The sequence below is a fragment of the Alosa sapidissima genome, chromosome 20 (genome assembly GCF_018492685.1).
Source record: "Alosa sapidissima isolate fAloSap1 chromosome 20, fAloSap1.pri, whole genome shotgun sequence".
Lineage (NCBI taxonomy): Eukaryota > Metazoa > Chordata > Actinopteri > Clupeiformes > Clupeidae > Alosa > Alosa sapidissima.
In genome coordinates, this window is record NC_055976.1 from 30,241,775 (window position 1) to 30,251,774 (window position 10,000).

General features: G+C 41.2%; 1 protein-coding gene and 1 long non-coding RNA gene across 4 annotated transcripts in view; one reads left to right on the forward strand and one right to left on the reverse strand.

Moving 5' to 3' along the window:
• ano5b (anoctamin 5b) overlaps nt 1-10,000 on the reverse strand; it is a 78,049-nt gene that overhangs the window by 19,391 nt on the left and 48,658 nt on the right. The gene's annotated exons all lie outside the window — the stretch shown is intronic.
• Nucleotides 7,185-9,384, forward strand: LOC121694202. 2 transcript variants are annotated; one of them, XR_006025699.1, is made up of 3 exons: nt 7,185-7,677; nt 7,848-8,006; nt 8,207-9,384. It is a non-coding gene; the product is annotated as an uncharacterized LOC121694202 (long non-coding RNA). The 2 variants fall into 2 exon arrangements; XR_006025698.1 differs by having other exon boundaries at nt 7,185-8,006.

Genomic DNA, 10,000 nt, shown 5'->3' on the forward strand with positions numbered 1-10,000 from the left:
GAAAAGCATAGGGCTGTGTGTAACATTTATTCACCATAAATTAATAAAGTTGAAGTGGCTCTGCAATGTAGTCTATGTTTCCGTTTATTTGCAGTACCATGTTCCTTACACGACATTACCCAGTAGCCTTGTAGTATGCATGCAAGTCTATCTAGCACAGCTAATATTAATATCAGTGAATCACACTCACTTCCCGCCTAAGTTTGTCACCCAACAGAGCTAGATATGATTTCTTATACATGTCTTTCCATGTCATACTGGAGTCTTTCGACGGATTCTAAAGGAAATCAGGTCTGTGGCTCTCCAAAAGAGCCTCTTGGGATGTAACTTTTACAGACAGACTTACAGCTAATCTACCTATCATTGAAGTTCTAGTTAAAGGACCAGTATGTAGGAAATAATGGAAAATAAATTGTAACCATTCCAAAAATCACCATATGTCATCAGAGAGTAAGGAAACACGATGAATTGAAGTAATGGCTTATTTGACAACATTACTATAACCCGCAAAACCCCGTAAAACCCGTAAAAAAGAGTTACGGGGGGAATCTCTTGGAATTTTCATTTATGTTTTGAATGATTTAATTCTAGAATAGCGTATTAATAATGGGCTGGCGCGTTATCTTACTTGGGTTGCAACTTGCCAGATTAGCAAAGGCCAACTGTCAACAGCTGTCAGTTGTAGTCATGAACGAGTAGCCTACGAGAGGCAGGCAAATTTCCAAAATTAAAACAAGAAACCAATTAAGTGGACATTGAAGGAGCCTTCCTGAGATGGTGACGTCTTCGTCAAACGAAGAATATCAAGTCTGACGCAGAGCTGGTCATATTTCTCCAGGACAGGTAGCCTAGGCTAAACTTCATGGGCATCGCTAACTTCAGCTAAATATTTTAGGTTGTTGATTAGAGAGGTATTTTTTGTTTTCACTGTTTCCGTAATGTGTAGCAGGGTCATGGTTGGAGAAATGTTAAAGCAACTGCAGGTCTGGCCCCAGCTGTGGCGCAACTGGCTGGGGCACCTGCTCCGTACGCCGGCGACCTGGGTTCGATTCCCGCCCCGTGGTCCTTTCCGGATCCCAACCCCGAATCTCTCCCTCATTCGCTTCCTGTCACTCTTAACTGTCCTATCATTAAAGGCATAAAAAGGCCAAAAAAATATACTTAAAAAAGCAGCTGCAGGTCAGCTAACGTTAGCTAAGTCTGCATTACATCTGGCAACCCAGTAGAGGCTCGCGTCTAGGTAGTCTTGAACGTTCACCAGTGTTTTGGCCTACAGAACGTTAGGTAACAATCCTACAAACCGCCCCTTTAACTAACTCCGGTCCGAGGTTGTCAGACTAGCAACAGTAACTAAGGGGGGGCGGGACTTAGCAAAGGGTCAATAGAGTACCGAAGTGTGATGTTCCGTTTCCATGATGGCAGAATCACTGGATCTAAACAAACTTTCAAAGTGGCTTAAATAGCATTGAATGTAGACATGAGGCATCATTTCTAGGTAACAAATTGTTTTACTATAAATATAGGCTATAGCAATTAAGTTTTTTACCTGCTAGGTAGCAGCTTAACCACATAACACGGATTCCCTGGCAGGTGTAATAGAAAGAAACAAAATTCCAGTGGATATTTCACGTCTTATCAAAGACTGGCGGCTTTTAAGAGTGACGTTTTTTTTAATTTAAGGATTTCAACCGCATGCTGTGAATTTACATGCAGGTCTCTTTTACGGAGGAAACCTATGCTAAAATAAAACTCTGTAGTCACGAATTTGATCGTGTTGGTGATTCTACTAAAATTGATTCTTCTAAAAATATACTAACGTCTTACAAATGTTGTAAAATTATTGAAATAGATTAAGAAAGCCACCGCTATAGTGATTACTATGGTTAGATTGATTTGTTTAGATCCAGTGAAATTGCTGCCTTGACAATGCTATGTCATGGCTTCGGTACTTTATTGTATAGGAACATTACCACATTCAATACAAAGACAAAAACACAAACACAAAGAAGGGACAGACACACACACACACACACACACACACCTCTTACCCCAGCAAGTGTGCCTTGACTCTGCATCAGTAAATAAGAACAGTGTGGAAAGAGTGAGGTGAGAGAAATGGAGAGAGGAAGAGAGGGAGAGAAGGAGGGAGAGAGAGGGAGAATGAGCAAAGAGATGATTTAGAGAAAGAGAGAGATGGATACAGAGAGAGTGAGAGAGAAAAAAGGAGAGAAAGGGAGAGAGAAAGAGGGAGAAAGGGAGAGAGAGAGGAAGAGAGGGAGAGAAGGAGGGAGAGAGAAGGAGAGAGACATGGAGAGAGAGGGAGGGAGACAGGCAGAGAGGGGGAGGGAGAGGGAGAATGAGCAGAGAGATGATTTAGAGAAAGAGAGAGATGGATACAGAGAGAGTGAGAGAGAGACTTAGAGAGGTTAGTAAAAACACAATATTTCTGGGGTTGGAAAAAACAAGGACTTTCATGCAAAATCTGTTATACAGAAAAGACACACATACTATACATGCATCTGTACACCCACAGACACCCTAATAATACATATGGATATGAAACTGAATTTATATTCCCCTACCCCTAACACACGCACACACACACAAACAGGCTCTTTCTTAATTGGTTTTCTGGCGATTCCATTAGGTTCAGCAGCCCAGAGCACCCTCAAGTCTCCACTGGGTTAGGAGTCAATTACTGACTGACACAGACACACACACACACACACACCAGAGAGAGAGAATTCATAATTACATTATTCTATCCTTTCTGTATTAATGCATATTTTAAAAGGGTGTGTAATGTATGGTGTGTGCTTGCAAGCTTGCAGGAGAGCTTGTGTGTGTGTTTGTGTGTGTGTGTGGTGTGCTAGTGTGTGTGTGTGTGTGTGTGTGTATGTGTGTGTGCTTGAGTGTGTGTGTGTGTGTGTGTGTGCGCGTTTGGTGTTCCAGTGTGTGTGTGTTAGGGGTGGGCGATATATATCGCCTGCGATAACATCGTGATTGTTGTTTTAACAATGTGCAAATTGACATTATCGAGTATTTAAATTACTTATGGGGAAAAAAACACTCAAAATCACGCATTGAAACCCCATACATTCACTAAACCCAGGAGGTGTATGCAAGAGAAGCCCCGTTGCAGCAGAGCAAGTGTCACACGCAGGCCTAATGTTTATTTTGTGTAGCGAGATCCAGACGTAGCCTACTTGGGATTTTGTGCAGCTACTTCTGTTCACGTAGCATTGATGAGACAGTCACATTTTTTCCTACATGGAATTATATGGAGAGAAAACATTTGCCTTTGAATATTTTAATAGTCAGTTGTAACTTTTCTTGGCCAACACCGCGCTCTCCCGATTCTTCTCTTGTTTCTTTGTGGGTGCGTAATCCAGGGAACTCATAAAAATAACAAATGGTCGCACTCCAAAAATATTTTCTTGCTTTTAATCCATTTTAGCACAGGGGTTAATTGGCAAACGTTTCGGCCTGATGGCCTTCGTCAGTGTGTTTCGTCCCTATGGCTACTTCCTAGTTTTAAATAGACAAGTATATTCAATTAGTGACACCTGTCCTCATTAGCTCCGTATGAATTCAACAGGCGCTCCGACACATCAGGCCTCCCCGGCCGTTCATCAGTCGGAGCGCTTGGTGTCTCCAAACTGCAACACACTCATTTACATTGTAACAACGCACCACCACATATCGTATAGTCAGACAATGATAAATACATAAGACAATAAACATGTAAGTAACACTCAGAATGACACAATCACAGAAATTACGACAGATCAAAGTCTTCATTCATTCCCTCTGGTGACATAGAACGTAGGCGATACATCCAGAAAGACTCCCTCTGAAGGAGCTTTTTGTCTGTATCTCCTCCTCTGCGTGGTCTTTGTACGTGCTCTATACCAGTGCATTTCAGATCTTCTAAAGTGTGATTTTTTTCTATGAAGTGTCTTGCTACAGGTGAAGTTATATCGTTCCTACGAATGGCTGATTTATGTTCACTCAGTCTTGTTCTTAATTGTCGCGATGTTTTCCCAACATATAATAACTGGCAAGGGCATTGCAAAAGATAAATTACGTTTTTCGTAGAACAATTTATTAATGAATCTATTTTGTACAATTCTCCCGTGTGAAAGCAGCTGAACGTATTGGTTTTTAACATGTGTGGACAAGCAGCACAATTTCTGCAAGGGAAGCACCCCTTGATGAAGGAGGGCTTCCCTGTGCGGATGACGTCAGACCTAACCAATAGATTATTTAACTTACTCGACCTTTTATGGGTGAAGAGAGGTGGTGTAGCAAATGTGTTATTCAAAGAGGTGTCTGTTGTTAGAATATGCCAATGTGTATTCACAATTGATTTGATAGGTCTTGATAATTTGTTGTATGTGAGTGCGTAGTTCACTGAAAAAGGACGTGTCTGTTTTTTTCCTTTCTTCGATAGTAATTCTGATCTTTGCGATGATCTTACTTTCTCATAAGGTGGGGTCAACCATTCTTCAGGGTACCCCCGTGATCGGAATCGGTTAAGCAAAGTTATTGACTGTTTTTCGAATTCGTCGTCTGTATCGCAGATACGTCGGACCCGGTATAATTGGCTAAGCGGCAACCCTCTTTTCAGCGGCACTGGATGGTGGCTGTCTGCACTCAACAACGTGTTTTTGTCGGTCTCTTTACGAAATACTGTGGTGGATATCCGATTGTGTTGTTTCAATATTAAAACATCTAAAACATGTATTGACTCCAAATCCCTCTCTGATGAAAATGTGATAGTCTCTAGTCTTGAGTTCAAAAAATTAGTGAACTCCAATAGCTCGGTCTCATTACCTTTCCAAATCAAAAAACAGTCATCAATGTATCTCACCCAAAGTTTTACAAGATGTTTGAAAGGATTGTTATTGTACACAAAATCCAGTTCAAATTTCCCCATGAACAGGTTAGCATAGCTTGGTGCCAATGGGGTGCCCATGGCTGTACCCTGCAATTGTAGATAATAGTCGTTCTCAAATAGAGTCACCAGAGGGAATGAATGAAGACTTTGATCTGTCGTCATTTCTGTGATTGTGTCATTCTGAGTGTTACTTACATGTTTATTGTCTTATGTATTTATCATTGTCTGACTATACGATATGTGGTGGTGCGTTGTTACAATGTAAATGAGTGTGTTGCATTTTGGAGACACCAAGCGCTCCGACTGATGAACGGCCGGGGAGGCCTGATGTGTCGGAGCGCCTGTTGAATTCATACGGAGCAGAGCCATAGAAAAAGAGAGTTGCGACACTCCCATAGACTTCCATAGGAAACAATGGCGGCGCCTTTTTCACGCTACTTCCGCTTTATGCTGAGCTCAACAGTTCCAAACTTTGACATTCACGGCTGTAGCCCCATTCACTTCCATTGCTTTCTGCCTGATATTTAGGGATGGGCAGAACGAGGCTTTGTGAAACAACGAAACGTTCGAAGCAATTGCGCCGGAATGTGTCGAGGTTTCGAAACAATCCGACACACGTAACTCCATGGTGACATCTAGTGGCCAGTTTTGCTAACATAACATTTTGACCGTGAAGCGCAACTGCTTCAGACGAAGAATATAAATAGCCAACATGGAACGCAAGATTTCGTCCACAGCCACGTGGTTCAGTGGTTAACACACTTGCATTCGGCCGGAGCGACTGGTGTTCGACTCCCTGCTGGTGCTTAGAAATTTCAGACTAGTATATGCGTTCAGTAACTAGAACATTTTTATATCTGCCAGTTAGATGTTTTGTTATTTCAGTTTCATAGTACATTATCCTTTGGAATATGCTGGAGAGGAAAATGCTACAATGGTTTTAAAATGTAGGCTATGCTTATGGCCCAGGGGTTTTTTTTGGAACATGGTGTAGGGAAATAAAGGATACATGTGAAGCAGGTTAGACTAATCAGGTACAACATGGGAAAAATAAACAACAAATTTTTTGTATGTCAACATACATTTTTATTATAACAGTTGTTCTGCCGTCTTGGCATTTAATCTGTTTCTTGTTTTTGAATAAACCTCCCCAGCCTTGAAAAAAAATCTTTCACAAGGCACGCTTGTTGCTGGCATGCACAAATATTTTTTTGCCATCACAGTTAGGTTTGGATAAACCACTCTCCTCTCCTGCCAGTATTTCAAAGGGTCAGCTGTTCTTGAAATAAAGGCATCAGTCATATATTTTTTTTTACTTCTGCTACTATCTAAATATTAACGTCACTAGACTATATCTATCTAAACTATCGCTCACTGTCTGTCTAGCCTGTCAATTAATCTATATCACTAACCTATCAATCACAAGTGCACTATAAATCGCTATATATATCTTTATATGTCTCTATGTCGCTATATCTCTCAAAATCTCTCTCCTCCCACAAAACCCACAAAGATAGGATGTGTTTGAATGACTTTTAAGCATTCTGGGACTTTGTAATTTAGATCAAACAGGTGTTTACTCGGGTAATTGGCTCGCGCGGCAAGTGTGCCAGCTGTCCAAACCAAATTGAAACACCACGAAGCCTCACTAAGCCATGGTCACGTGACATGGGCGTTTTGAACCACACTTCGAAACACTGTTCGAAACACTTGCGTTTCGGAAGCTCGACACTGTTTCGAAACGTACTGTACACGTGTCACCCCTGCCTTCTGTCACTTGCCTACCCTGTCCTGTCCTGTGCCACTACCACTGTTCTAACCCGGGACAGTGGCACGAGACAAGAGCGTGGCCGTGGGACAGTGGCATGTGTGCAGTTCAGTATCACTTTTTGGCTTCAACTGCTGTTGTTGGATGTCAGGTTGCAGTCAATTTATTCTACATTTTAATATACATTTCTGAGGTCTATATCACCACAGCAGGTCGATGTTCTTAAAGGAATAATTTTCATTGCAATAACTTTGCAGATGCTGAAAGTGACATGACAAGAGGACATTGGCTGTCTATAGGTAAGTGGCCCTTGTAAGTAGGATATTTTTTTTTTACCTTGTATGGATAACTGTGAAGTGTAGTCAGGTTAACAATGCTCTAAGGGCACATATTTGGTCCATCCATAGAATCAGAACAATGTTAGCAATGTATACTGTGCATTCCTGCGTTCCATGTAGACTACAGTACTGAATGTTAGTAATCAAATATGATATATTTAAAAACAGCACTCACTGATGCATTAACTTATTGTTATTGTAGTACACCTTTTTTAATTGTCCTACAGTTGTGGAGAGAATTGCTTTAAAAAGGTTACCAAGTTGTTAGTCGCTTTAGTTAAAAATGCGTAAGCCTAATGTAATGTAATGACAAAAGAAATGCATAAAACGTTTTGTAGATTTGTACAATTACATACATTTATTAAACAATTACAAAATATAATTGGGTAAGAGACTTAATGAAATTAACACATCAGATCTAATTGGTTATTATTTCTAATAAAGATGTTTAGTGACCAACACATGTACAGCAGGTACCTCATGACACAAACATGTCAGTTTTCTCAGCCCTGCTTTTGTCTTCCGCAGGGACCGGGTTGACAAGTGGTTATTGGAGTGATTGAGTGGTGGTTGGAGTGAGGAATAGGCTGCTAGAGGCTGCTGGAGAAACAAGACTCCCTGAAGCTGAGACTGGAAAGGGCAGGCCAAGTACTTCCATGGCAACAAGCAAGGTGGGAGGCATGGGTTTAGGTGCAGAAGGATTTCGAGTCTTCCTTGCCTTTTTGCTTTGACTCTTGCTTCCAAGATGGCCATCATCCTGTCGCTTTTTGTTCCTATCAGCCCTAATTGATTTTGCTTCAATACGAAGCCTCAGCCTGATGTATGTGTTGACAATTTTTAGTTTTAGGTCATGGCATGAAGGCAGTGTGCTGTGCAGGAGCATGGCCTCTCTCTGTAGTAGTGCCACTGCATTGGCTGACTCCATAAGGGAATCGGTCGTCCTTGCCCGGAACAACTGCTCCACTTTGCTGATGAGATCGAAGGCCTCTTGTGATGGACGGTAAAGGGCACCTCTCTTGAACTCCTTCAGTTGTAGCAGTATGCTACATTTGCTAGTAGCACCATCATTGCTATTGTCTGCAACAGCATGCTGGCATTCCTCACAACGCGAGTTACTGATTACCCTCTTAACAATATATCCTGCAAGGTAATATAATACACAGGCATCTGTTTTGGTTAAGGTAGGTGTTGCTGTTGCAGGTGTTGCTGGGTCTATCAGTTCCTCCAGCCTCAGACCAGGACTGCAGATGGTGTCGAACCAGTGGTCTACCTTCTCAAGGAACCAAGATGTTGTGAGGTAAGACTGTGGCCGTTGCTCCTCCTCAGCCAGGTATTTCAGGCCAGCACTGGTCGCTCTACTGAAGACGTGTATGGCAGGTGACAATGACACCGAGATTAAATAAATATGTGCTGTTGGGGTCAGATCTTTGAAAAGTTGGGATCTCATTTGTCTGCTGCATTGAAGTTGGTCAACAACAAAAATGGGAATGATTTTGCAGTCATGAAGGATAAATTGGTATGTACTGTGATAGTATGTACTGTGTCTCTGTGTTAAGGGCCGTTCACACCAGGAACTGTAACGATAAATGCGTCCACACTGACCAACAATAACAAAAGTCTCTCCTTGTGTTGATGAATTTGCTGGCTAAAGTTCAATGGATTCTGATTGCCTGTCAGCTTTTTATTCTCAAAATAACTCTTGACAGATATAGTTGGGAATCACATTTTTAGTGTTGTTATCATTATAGTTCATGTGTGGATGTAAGGTCTGGCTCCCCCAACCGACCTTGCAGAGGTCGGCCGTGTATGGGTATGTAAAACTCTTGCTGGTCTCTTTGGTTTCTGGTAATAACTTGATGTGGCATCTGTGAATGTCTTGTACCAAGTGTACACTGACTGTTACCTGCTCTCTCCATTCTCCACTGTGCCTGTTCTTACCTAGGACCAAGGATGCAGAGGACAAGATGGGTGTGCGGTATGACTGAAATGATCAGAAAAGGTCAGAAGAGGCCCTTACACAGGTTTTTCTTGATCCAGCATCAGCATCTCCAACACCTCCTGTAGCACTCCAGACTCCAGCCAAATGTGCTACCTCTTCCTTACATTAGCCCTCTTGTAGGTGTGCATAGTGTATGTAGAGCATCCTTTCCACATTGTGTCTTCGGTTGTTCACACACAATTATTGTTCAGACTTGGGAATCTAAAATGTTTTTCAGAATGTCTTTGAAAATCTAAATGAGTGTCTGCCCTCCTTTTTATGTTGCAGTCTCACCATCTCCCTCACAGCCTTTTTTGTGTTTTGTTCCTGTTCTTGTTGTTGAAACACACTTATTCCACACATTGCAAATTTAATAAACAAATCTAGTGAAAACCTAAAATGTATCAGTCATCCTTTTTATGCTGTTATAAGTGCTTTATTGAAACCGTTGATTGCTTTATTGAAACTGAGTTACAAGTGTGTTATCGAAACAGTGGCTGTCCTGAACAAACTGTTAAACAAACTTACTTTTAACACAGCTGTTGATTGTGAATTGTTTATGTACTTTTGACATATGTTTATGGCTTGGTCTTAAAATATTATCAAGGATGAGTGGTGGCCACCTTTAGGCTATTTGTTCAAAATTAACTAATGAACAGATTGAATGCATTGATCAAACTTACTTGTAACATATAAGCTGTTACTGATCGCCATTTATATACTTATTTACTAGATGTTTATGGCTTACTCTTAAAATTGTCAGAGCTGTATGTGGTCGGCTTACATTTAGGGTGGCCACCTGTATCTAATCAAAAGAGCTGGAGAGGACAGAACACATCAAAAGCCCACAGTAACATAGGATACAAAATACATACATTTCGACAATGTAAGTTCATTATACATGACGGGAGACAGGTAAATGAAGGATCCTAAAGAAAAGACAACAGTAATGTTGGAACTGCCAAACAATAGGCTACTGTAGAATTCTGGGGTATTCTGATGTGTTCATATGTTAG